The 12,319-nt window shown below is 34.5% G+C and overlaps 1 long non-coding RNA gene across 4 annotated transcripts; it reads left to right on the forward strand.

The window, feature by feature from the left end:
• Window positions 1-8,096: 8,096 nt before the first annotated feature.
• Window positions 8,097-11,256, forward strand: LOC133782754 (uncharacterized). 4 transcript variants are annotated; one of them, XR_009870694.1, is made up of 5 exons: window positions 8,097-8,331; window positions 8,650-8,763; window positions 9,561-9,736; window positions 10,032-10,231; window positions 11,027-11,256. It is a non-coding gene; the product is annotated as an uncharacterized LOC133782754 (long non-coding RNA). The 4 variants fall into 4 exon arrangements; XR_009870695.1 differs by having other exon boundaries at window positions 10,121-10,231; XR_009870692.1 differs by having other exon boundaries at window positions 10,032-11,256.
• Window positions 11,257-12,319: the final 1,063 nt, after the last annotated feature.

A 12,319-nucleotide genomic window follows, 5' to 3' on the forward strand; every position in this document is an offset into this window, starting at 1 on the left:
AATTGCACTCTTGAATTCATAGAACGCTCTATAACAAATATAGATACGCTATTAATTATCCATTGATACAACCATAATTGTCACTCAATCCTCTATAGACGGTCTACAATGAGATAGGACTAAAATACTGTTTTACCCCTCATTGTATTTTATCCTTAAAACACTTAGTTCCTTGTAAATGATATTTCAGTAAACTAATTTAATTACTAAAATGAGATCTTTATCATTTAACACCTTGAACCAAACTAAAAGGAAACCATCATTTCACTTCTTCATCAGAAGCTATAGATGTTCATATCTATGATTAACACTCCCACTCAATTGTACTACAGAGTTCCCAAGATGTAAGTATGGGCTACTCCGTAGGGTAAGCTAGTAACGAACAAGTCAAAGAACTCAAATAATACAATCAGTTAGAATACTAACCACTCAGAATTGAGATTGAATTGACCTATGGTCAACTATATGATATGACTAGAATAGATAATAACGGTATGTTTACTTATCTTATCAACTTTCAATATCGGTCCTGTCCGATGTAACAAATACATCCGATCTTATATACTTTGCTAATGTTCTGGAAAGAACATAACACTGTAATGTGTAAGTAGATCATATCGTAGATTGGCAAGTCAGTGTAAATCTGGTGCACTGACTAATCTTAGGACTAACTTATTTTGAACATATAATCATATTTATATTCCACTGTGATTACGTCACTATAAATAAGATTAGCTATATGCTCGGGATTTAATAGAAGTTTATATTAAACAAATAATCATGAAAATAAAACATGTGAGCAAAGTGATTGATCAAGTCAAAAAATGATTTCTATTCTTTTATTGATAATAAAATGAGATTACAAAGAATTTGGGTTTTAATTAGGGCATAAAACCCCAACACATATCTAACTCTAATTTCCAAGTCGCTTCCTCGACCTTGTTGTTCCTCCATAATACCTCAACCAAATGTATGGTTTTGTTCCTTAATACTTTTTCCTTGCTATCCAGGATCTGAACTGGTCACTCCTCATAGGACAAATCTGTTTGTAGCTCTACATCCTTATAACTCAACACATGAGTTGCATCTAATACATATTTCTGAAGCATTGAAATATGGACCACATTATGAACCCATAACAGCGATGGGGGTAAAGCCAACCTATAGGCTACCTGACCAATCCTTTCTAGGATCTCAAAAGGTCCCATGAACCTAGGGCTCAGCTTGCCCTTCTTCCCAAACCACTTCACCCCTTTGAAAGGTGAAACACGGAGAAAACATAGTCCCCAACCTAAAACTCTATCTCTACGGTTGGGATTAGCGTAGCTCTTCTGTCTACTCTGAGAAGCGAGTATGTGAGCTCTAATCTTCTCAATAGCCTCATTGGTCCTATGAACTGCTTCAGGACCCAAATATTTCTTCTCACCCATTTCATCACAATGGACTGGTGATCTTCATTTCCTGCCATATAGCATTTCACATGGAGTCACTCCAATAGTCGACTGGTAGTTGTTGTTGTAAGAAAATTCAATCAATGGCAAATACTTAATCTAGGACCCTTCAAAGTCCAGCGCACATGCTCGCAGCATGTCTTCTAATAAATGTATCGTCCACTAAGATTGTCCATCTGCCTGAGGATGATAGACGGTACCAAACTTCAGTTGTGTACCCATAGCCTTCTGCAGACTTTCCAAAAACTTGGAAGTAAAGATGGGGTCCAGATCTTACACAATAAACCTAGAAGCCCCATGAAGGTGTACTATCTCTTTCACATAGAGACCATCGTACTGATCCATTGTTAAGTTCGTCCTCAATGGTAGGAATTGAGTTGACTTAGTATATCTTTCCACAAAAACCCACATTTGAATCATGTTGACCCACGGTCCTGGGTAATCCCACTATGAAGTCCATAGTAATGTCCTCCCATTTCCATTTAGGAATACCCAAAGGCTATAATTGCCCTGCTGGTCTCTGGTGTTCAATTTTCACTTACTGACACATTAGGCACTTAGCCACATATTCAATCACATCTTTCTTCATCCAACGCCACTAATATATCAATTTCAAATCCTAATACAGATTCGTGGTGCTTGGATGGAGCGAGTACGGTGTGGTATTAGATTCTTCCATAATCTCTCGTCTAATAGTAGAGTCCATCGGAGCACAAATCCTCCCCATGTATCTCATAAAACCCATCTCTAAAATAGTGTAGTCCCTACCCACTTGTACCATCTCAGAATTTTACTTAGCTAGATAGTAGTAGTAGGTTGTAGTATTTTAGTTTTCGTGATTATTAGTTCAAGTCGGGATTTAGTTGGAAACTCATAGAAATAGTTATGGATTTTTCAAGTCTAACCTATAGTTTAGAAATATTAATTTTAACATAAGGTTTGATTAATGTAGCTGGTCCTAGAATTATTATTTATCATAACCAAAGGTTTAGATAGAATAATTAAGAACGTGACACTTGTCACATGCATGTTATTTAAGGATTTAAGGATTTTAGATGAATAAATTAATAAAAGATAGATCTAGAAGCTCTAGAACCTTCCAACAGCTGATGGATCACATTTTACTCGATCAAAGTTGTTTTAACAAACTTCAAGTGTGCTAAAAGTGTGCAAAAACGTGTTTAAAATATCAGCGTATGCCGATATATCGCAGTTATAAGGGTCGATATGTCGCCTAAGGTTGATACGAAAAACACGTTGACTTCGCACGAACGAAACCATGAAGGCTCGGTACACATGGGCAGGCGATATATTGCCTATAGGGGGTGATATATCGGCCCTTTGTGATGTTTTTGAAACTTTGTGGAACCGAATTAGAAACAGCTCTTAGCAACCTAGATTTGCTCCTGAACATTTTTTACCGAGTTCTAGGCATCTGTTGAATAGATAATTCAAACTTATTCAATTTATATTCATTTATTTATTCTTTTTAAAAGGGGTAAGTTTCACTCCTTGAACTCTATAAATATCCTAGTACTCAGCCATTTCATTCATCATTCAAGCATTCTTCAAAGCCTCTAAGCTGCTAAGTTATTTTAGAGAGAAAACACTAGGGTTTTGGGATTTATAAGATTTTCAATCTAAGCATTTCTAAATACTTGGGAAGTAAGATAGAGTGATATTTCAGTATTGAGGTGTACATCGGAGTTCTAGTCTATCAAAGGTATTCTTATCCTCAGAGTTGGTTCATTATAGTTGTTTTATTTTTCTTTCATTTTCTTTCAGATCCTAACTCATTATTATGGCTTTTGGTTAGGTGTTTAAGTTTCTTGAAACTTAAGGTTTTCGGTAAGTTTCTATCTTGATGGTCTAGATCTCTTTTCAATCTCCATTTCTTTAGAAACCCATGATTTTTACTATTGGTTTTAGGAGTTTTTCAATCCCGTTCTTGTCTCCAATATCCCGGTTTTTTGTAAGGAAAATAGGTTAGATTATATGTGTTATGATATGTTTATATGATATGATATGTTATAGTGCTATGTTATATATGTATATGAATATGTTTTATGTTATAGTCACTTGGGTATTATAGTTGCTTAGATAGCAAATCAAATCCCAAGATTTTTATCATATCATGGATTAGAGTTATGATTAAACCTACCTCGATTAGTAGACAGAGGACCTTGATGGGTTATCATATACTATTTTTGTGATCTAACCTACCTCGATGAGTAGACTGAGGACCTAGATGGTTTTATCACATGCTACAATAATGAGTTAATGGCCATTAATATTTTAGTCCTATGTTTATATGATATATGTTTTTACATCATATGATTTATAGTATATGTTTTTAATCTTATGATCTATGTTATGTTTTAGTAGATTTTCCTTGCTGGATATTAGGCTCATTCATTTTACTTTAGATGGTGCAGGAAAATAAGCTTGGAAGGCGGGACAATTCATGGCAGCCTTGGCATGTGTATTGGGAGAGGACTGATTGAATGGACTACTGGAAGATCGAGGATGAAGTTTATATTTTTGAGTCTTTTCAATTTATGTATTTATTTTTCCGCATTTCGTATTTGAAAAAATAATTAAAGGTTTATGTTTTCTTTATGTTTTTATGTAATAACAATGGGATCTCGTATTTTGGATTTTTCAATAAAGTTCTATTATCTTATGTATGTATTCCAAAATAGTGGCTATGTCTTAGTAGTTTTTAATGGTCTGAAGTCTTAGAATTAGTCGGGGCATTACACCACTCCAGCAAGGATGTCCTCTATGTGCCTCATCAGCTGAGGATCATTCATCTGCCTTTCCCTAATTCTCTCCAGAAGAGTAGACTGCAAGGTGATGTTAGCTAATTGGCCCACCACCAACTCTATCCATGCACTATTCATCTCCTCTGCTAACTCCTTTGATATTTGTTTCAAACTAAACAATTGTCCCGAACCTCTCTAACTTAAAACATCTGCCACCACATTGGCTTTCCCCGGGTGGTAAAGAATCTCATAGTCATAATATTTCACCAACTCCAACCAAAAACTCTGTCTCATGTTCAAATCTTTCTTGGTAAAGCAATACTTTAGGCTCTTGTGGTCGGGGTATATCTCACACATATCTCCATAAAGGTAGTGTCGCCATACCTTCAATGCAAAGACCACTTCCGCTAATTCCAGATTATGCGTAGGGTACCACTGTTCATAATCCTTAACTGTCGTGATGCATAGGCAGTCACCTTTACAGCCTACAAAAGGACACAGCCTAACCCCTACTTTGACGCATCGCAATAGACCACAAATTTCTCCTAATATGAAGGAAGACTTGGAACTAGAGCAGTGATCAATCGCTGCTTCAACTCTTGGAAGTTGTTCTCACATCTATCTAACCATACAAACTTTAGATTCTTGTGTGTCAACTCTGTCAGTGGTGTTGCAATCCTTAAGAAACCTTCCACAAAGCATCGATAATACCCTGCCAATCCAAGGAAACTTCTAATCTCAGAAGCACTCCTTGACCTTGGCCAATCCCTGACTGCCTCAGTCTTGGCTGGATCCACCTTAATTTAGTCTTTACTAACGATGTGACCGACGAATGTCACTTGAGGTAACCAGAACTCATATTTCTTGAACTTGGCATACAATCTATGCTCCCTCGGTCTCTGCAACACCAATCGGAGATGTTGTTGATGCTCTACCTCCAACTGAGAATAAACCAAGAAGTCATCGATAAGGACAATCACGAATCTGTCTAGATAATCCTTGAACACTTTATACATCAGATCCATGAAAGTTGCTTTGGCATTAGTCAATCCAAATGACATGACTATGAACTCATAATGCCCATAACCGGTACGAAAAGTTCTCTTCAGAATATTCTCATCTTTGATCCTCAGTTGGTGATAACTAGATCAAAGATCAATCTTCAAGAACACTGTCTTTCCTTGTAGTTGATCAAACAAATCATCAATCATGGGCAGTGAATACTTATTCTTGATAGTCAACTTATTCAACTCCCTATAATTGATACACATCCTTAGAGAGCCATCTTTCTTCTTCACAAATAAAACCGACGCACCCCATGGCGAGAAACTTGGCCTAATAAACCCCAAGTCCAATAACTGATGTAACTGAACCTTTAGTTCTTTCAATTCTGCTGGAGCCATTCTGTACGGTACTCTAAATATTGGTTATATCCCTGATGCCAATTCAATAACAAATTATATCTCTCTATCTAGCGGCAACCCTGGTAATTCTATTGGGAATACATCCAAAAACTCACAGACTAACCTGGTCTCCTCTGGTTCAACTGGCACAACACTAGTGGTATCCACAACAATAGCTAGGAGTCATATGCAATCTCCTCGCACTAGGTCACTAGCTCTCAATCCTGATATCATAGGAATACTAGGTCTGTGCACAATTCCCACAAATATGAGCGAGTCCTCACCCTTAGGTTCAAAGGTTACCATCTTTTTCTTACAATAAATGGTTTCCTCATACTTAGCTAGCCAATCTATACCCAGAATCATATCAAAGTCGCCCACAACCAGTTCAATCAAATCCACTTATAACTCCCTACTGTCCACCTCTACCAGTAACAATCTGACCCATCTCCTAGAGACTACCAGAACCCTAGTAGCCAATAAGATCCCAAATCCCACAGAATAATACTCACATGGTCTACATAACCTATCAATCATTCTACTAGATACAAAGGAATTTGTAGCCCCAAAATAAATCAACACAGTATAATAAGTATCAGCACTAGAGAGCTGACCTGCCACTACTGAGGGACGAGCCTCAATGTAACACCCTACTAATCCAGGACTGTTACACCGTGTGTTTAAAATAGTGCTTAACTCGTTAAGCGAGTTTTGGACTCAAAAGTGCAATTAAGACAAATCAAAGACTAGGTTTTAAAAATTTCGGTCAAAAAGGTACAAACTTTCTTCATTAAAACTTAAAATGATTACAGGGATCCCAAGTGACCTACCTATAACAATCAATCTCAAACGACCTGCATCACCAGCACCATATGTATGGTCGATGCCTAATAAATTGTGTTTCCCTGCACTAGGATTACAGTAATGACCGCATACTTCGCATCACCAGCACCATATATATGGTCGATGCCTAATAGAGTGTGTCTCCTAGCACTAGGATCTCAATAATAGTTGCATACTCACAAACAATCAAGGTATATAATAACCATACACCATCTAACTCATTTAGTTAATGCAATCATAACCACTTCTAGATGCAATAGGGCTAATTCCCTCTCTATGTGCAATGTCAACTTTTCTTACCTCGCGTCCTGCGTGAATAGTGAAACAACCCCAAGCACAATCCCTGTCTCAAGCCTCGCGGAAACCCTACACTACTACAAAACTGGGCTTCCCCGACACCCAGTCACGACAGTTAACTCTGTTGATTGTCGTAGTTGCTTAGCGGGACTCTACGCCGACAGTTAAAAACTGTAGGCATAGAGACCAACGCCGACAGCTAATAACTGTCACCGTTGCTTTTGACTGTCGTTATTGACCCCAACGCCGACAGTTAATTCGAGACCAATGCCGGCAGTTAAAATGTGTCGCTATTGACCCCAACGCCGACAGTTAATTCTAGACCAATGCCGACAGTTAAAATGTGTCGCTATTGAGCCCAACGCCGACAGTTAATTTGAGACCAATGCCGACAGTTAAAAGATGTCGCTATTGACCCCAACGCCGACAGTTAATAAAAGTCCAATGCCGATAGTCATAAAATGTCGCCAAAATTCAAATAAAAAATTATAATTAATGAATAGTATAATTTTAAAAATATAAACTAAATTATGTAAATATATATATTTATAAAAATTATGTATTTATTAAAAACTTTTAAAACTAGATTTTTTTTGTTTCTAAATTTTGTATTTACTTTTGTATTTATAATAATTTTTATATCAAAATTTAAATTTATTATTCTTTATCATATTTATAAAATTAACTATATTATTAACTATATAATTCTTTAACATATTTATAAAATTTGTATTAGTTAAAATATAGTTGTTTTATTAATTGGAAAAATATTGTAAAAAAATTAATGAATAGTATAATTTTAAAAATAAACTAAATTATGTAAATATATATTTATAAAAATTATGTATTTATTAAAAAAAGTTAAAACTAGATTTTTTTGTTTCTAAATTTTTCATATTATTATTTTTTGTATTTATAATAATTTTTATATCAAAATTTAAATTTATTATTCTTTAACATATTTATAAAATTAATTATATTATTAACTATATTATTCTTTAACACATTTAATTATACATATATATAATTTATTTGGGTGTGAAATAAGTATTAAAAAAGTATATTTATTATTATTACATACATTATAAATTTTGAACTATAAATAAATAAATTGATTATTTGTAATAAAAAAATTAATTTAATTTTTATAAATAAGAAAACATTTTAATTTTATAGTATTTATAATTTAAAATCTAACACTAATAAATAAATATTATGCTATGCGGGTACTAAAAAATTTAGGCGCCAACCTTCAACTTTTTCATTTTCATTTCTCCACTATTTGATTTAAATACTTTATTTCTTATTTTATTTTTAACTCTCTCTTTCTGAAATCCCTCGTCTCTCTCTTTCTCCATGCCTCCGATCTCCAGCCTCTCACTGCACCTCTCGCACGATCGACTATCGCCTTTAGCCTTTCCGAATAAATGGCCTTTGAATCGAGCTCATCCTCATCTTCTATGGTGGGTCATTGGAAGTTGAGTGCCACCTCTGCTTGCTCGGGACGCCGCCTCCTTCGGTCCCATCGCCCCCACTGGCCGGGGTGAAGAAGTTGAGCACGGACTATGCTGGGTATGTCCCTTCACTTGAATATATACTTATATATTTATAATTATTTGTTTACTCTATTTTGTTTGCTAAAAATGATGTTCTGAATTTTAAAATTGTGGTGTTTACTATAATCTTTTATGAGACTATTTTCCTCTTTTTTTTTTAAAAAAAAAAAAAAATTGACTGGAGAAAGGGGTTTCCGTGCAAAAGTGTACTCTTTAATCTTGTAAATTTATATATATTGAGCAGGTGATTATTTAGTATTTTGAGTGAATGACTTATGTTTTGGTTTGTATGTATGTAAGTATGACTTTGTCTTTTTTTATTTCATTGATTCAGGCATTCTTTCACTGATGGTGGAGAGGTCATGTGAGAAAGATAGTCCTTTATGCTATTCTATTTTTGTATAGGTGCTTCACTTTAAGAAGTGCCATATACTTTTGTCAAGAAAAGGTAAATAAACTTTCTAAAGGTACTATTTGAAATAATTATTGTGAATGTTTGGATGTTTGTATAGAAACTGTTTGACAAAATATTTTAAAGAACCATAGTGAGGGGTGTGTTCAGTGTGTTCTTTTCCTTTTTCATCTTCTTTAATTTGTAACTTACATGTGATTGCTAGTAGTTGTAGTGCAGCTATATACATGTGTGCATGCTAAATACATCTTTTTGGTGGCCTTTGGTCAGGGTTTGACTTGTTTTTGTTATTTATTTATTTTTCCTTTGCGTCTTTGTTATTTAACTTAGCATGTGTATTTGTTTTGGTCAGGGTTTGACTTGTGTGGTATTGTACTGGCTAATTTGCTTTGTATGTTGAGTGTCTTTATTGTTATTGATTCTTGCTGCTTTCCCTTGGTTAGGACAAGCACTTTGCATTAAAAAAAAAAACCAAACAAATGCATATGGAAGGCCTAGCTTGATCAACTATATGCATTATTTTTGCATGTATTTCCTGGTTGTGTATAAGAAAGTTTGTTTTTATCTGTAACTTATCATATGAGATTTGGGGTATGGATTTCTTTTAAATAAAAAGAGTCAAACTCTATGGAATGTAGCTACAATAACTACTTTCTGATCTGTATTGAAAGCAAGCATACAAGATCAAAAGAATTAGCAAGAGCACAAGTATCTATTCTAGATTCTTATTTTATTCTTTGCTTATTTTTATCGTTTGCCTCACTAGTTGCTTTATCTCACTTAAATTTTCAATGAAAGATTTTAACATATAAGAATTGCAATTTCTTGTACAGTTCTGAGAGGATTGGATCTACAAACACTTCGATGCTGCCAACAAAAATGAAGAAGGCAGAGTTGAACATAAATGAAAAGGGTTTGATATCTGCTTTACCACACTTGAATCCATTCAAATTGAAGAAAAGCAGTTGTAGTTGGTTTATGAATAATAGCCTTGCTCATTCTCTATTTGGTAAGCTTATACTCTGTATTCGTCTCCCCTTCTATGGCAAAATACTTTGCTACTTTGATGAATTTATTGATTATCTTTTATATTTAAAAGGCCATGAAGAAGGTCAACTATCCATTCACATATTCGCATATTCTATTAAAAAACATTTTATGTGTATTCTTAAAGCTCATGCATGGTACTTAATTCTTTCTATATTTTTTGTAATTTCAAGCATTCATGTATATGTGTATTGATTGGTGTTTGCATTCATATGAAGAAATTTATTTGAATCTATGACACTTTTATTTGCTGCCAGCTGAGGGCGCGGTGCAAAACAGCTGAAGCAGCCAATATTGTGAACTATTTTTGTTGTTCCTGTTCTTGACCTGAATTTGGTTTTTCAAGTATGCAAGGTGCACCAGATCAGTCTCCATCGGCATGCGCTGTGTTGCACTATCCCGAGTGCTATGGTATAAATTTCTATCCCGAGCCCGTTGCACTATCCTGAGCGCTACGGTATAAATTCCTATCTCATATTTTAATTATTTTGAGTTTTGAAATTATTTGCGAGTTAGGAAACTAAAATGTAATTGTGTATGTTCATAGTAGATTGAGAGTTAATTAGTATAATGAGTTGAGCTGTGATTTTATTGGACTTCTCTGGGATTGTCATATGCCTTGTTTGCAGGTTTTAAAATTTGGAGATGTCCGATTTGCTACTGTTGTGATGCCCGTTTTTCTAGAAATTTACGGACTCTTGTCTAGTTACTTTGCAACTCTGTTGCATGCTCTTCCTAATCGACTTAGCATATTTAATTGTATACTAAATTATGTATCATATGCAAAAAAAAATTGTTTTGCAAGCTGAATTATGATTTTCTATTTTGCGTAGACTTTCAAATGTGAATTAGATTAATGAATTTGGATTAGGCTTATTAACAACTCATTGTGTTACTTGTCGCTCGTTGTGTTATTTTAAAAACTTTAACAAATGTTATCTGGTATACTTGTGTTACATATTAATGATCTATTATATTTATGTTCTTAGTGCTTTTATTTATAACTATATTATTTTTTTCTTTTCTTGCTAAGTACTATGGACTTAGAATCTTATGCATATCACTTACCTAATGAACTAAGACTAACTACTTAAGCCATGAGGCTATCTTGTTTGATAAGAAAAAAACAATTTTTATATAAATCATTTTTGTGACTAAAAACCAATCATCCTTTTTATTTCTTTTGCAACCTCAATTTCTCTATTTATTTTAATTTTGGTTTGACTTTAATGGTGTTTATTCTATACTGTAGGCTAAAACTCTACTTGGATATTTAAGAGAACCGATACAATTATATAAGATAACCAAGGCAACAAGAAATTCTTCAAGTTGGGTATTATTTTCTTTCTTGCTTGTAAGAATTATGTACAGTGAGGATTTGATGTATTATTTACATTGAGAATAATGAATTTTTATTGAGAATTATAATAAATTTTTATTGAGAATTATTTAGTCTCATGGGGATTTGATGTATTATTTACATTTTAATAAATTTTGTATGTATATGAATTTTTATTATGATAAATATAATTTTTTTTACAAATTATGGTAATAATAATTAATTATTTGAGTATTTTATTTAAATTTATATCAAACTTCAATTGTTAAAAATATAATTAAAAGTTTTAAAAAATATATATAGAAAAATTATTATTTATATATATAAATTTAATGTTACGACGACATTTATTAACTATTAGCGTTGCTAGCAATGGCGACACCTAATAACTGTCGGCGTTGTCAGCAACGGCGACACCTAATAACTGTCGGCGTAGCCAGCAACGGCGACACCTAATAACTGTCGGCATTACCAGCAACGGCGACACCTAATAATTGTCGGCGTAGCCAGCAACGGTAGCACCTAATAACTGTCGGCATAGCTACCCTATGCCGGCATAGGAAAATACGACAGGTAGTCGACTGTCGTCGTTGCTCAATAGCGACAGTTAAAAACTGTCGGGAAATCCCATTTTTGTAGTAGTGCTAGTTACAACATAAGTATACACTTATCAGAAATCAAGTTTAGATCTTGAGTTCCAATCTAAACTCTGTCCATTGGAACCACTAACTCTAGCCAACGGGGTGGTGGAAACGACCCCCAAGCCCCTAAATGGGCCCCCAAAACAAAACTGAGGAACCTTGAACCTTTTCCCAAATATTTAGAAAACCAACAATTTGGGGCATCTGGTGCAGTCGCGCCTGCCCATGGCTCATTCACGCACATAATAATGATTGGGTTTTTGGGGAACTAGCATGGTCGCGTCTACCCATGGCACAGTCACACCAATGGCCTGGAAACCCAAAATCAAACTCAAATCGCTCACTTTCTCAGACTAGCGCGATCGCGCCACACCCTAGTGCGGTCGTGCTAGGTCGCCAGAAACCCAAAATTACCCATAATTAAAAGTGTTCTTCCCTAAATTGTAACCCACGATTTTCCCCTGCAAAATCAGACTCAAAATCCAGCCCAAATAGATATTACCAACCATTTTTTACCACAAACCACATCAAACAACATAGGCAAACAACAATCAGCAAAAAAACA

This window comes from Humulus lupulus, chromosome 6 (genome assembly GCF_963169125.1).
Source record: "Humulus lupulus chromosome 6, drHumLupu1.1, whole genome shotgun sequence".
NCBI lineage: Eukaryota > Viridiplantae > Streptophyta > Magnoliopsida > Rosales > Cannabaceae > Humulus > Humulus lupulus.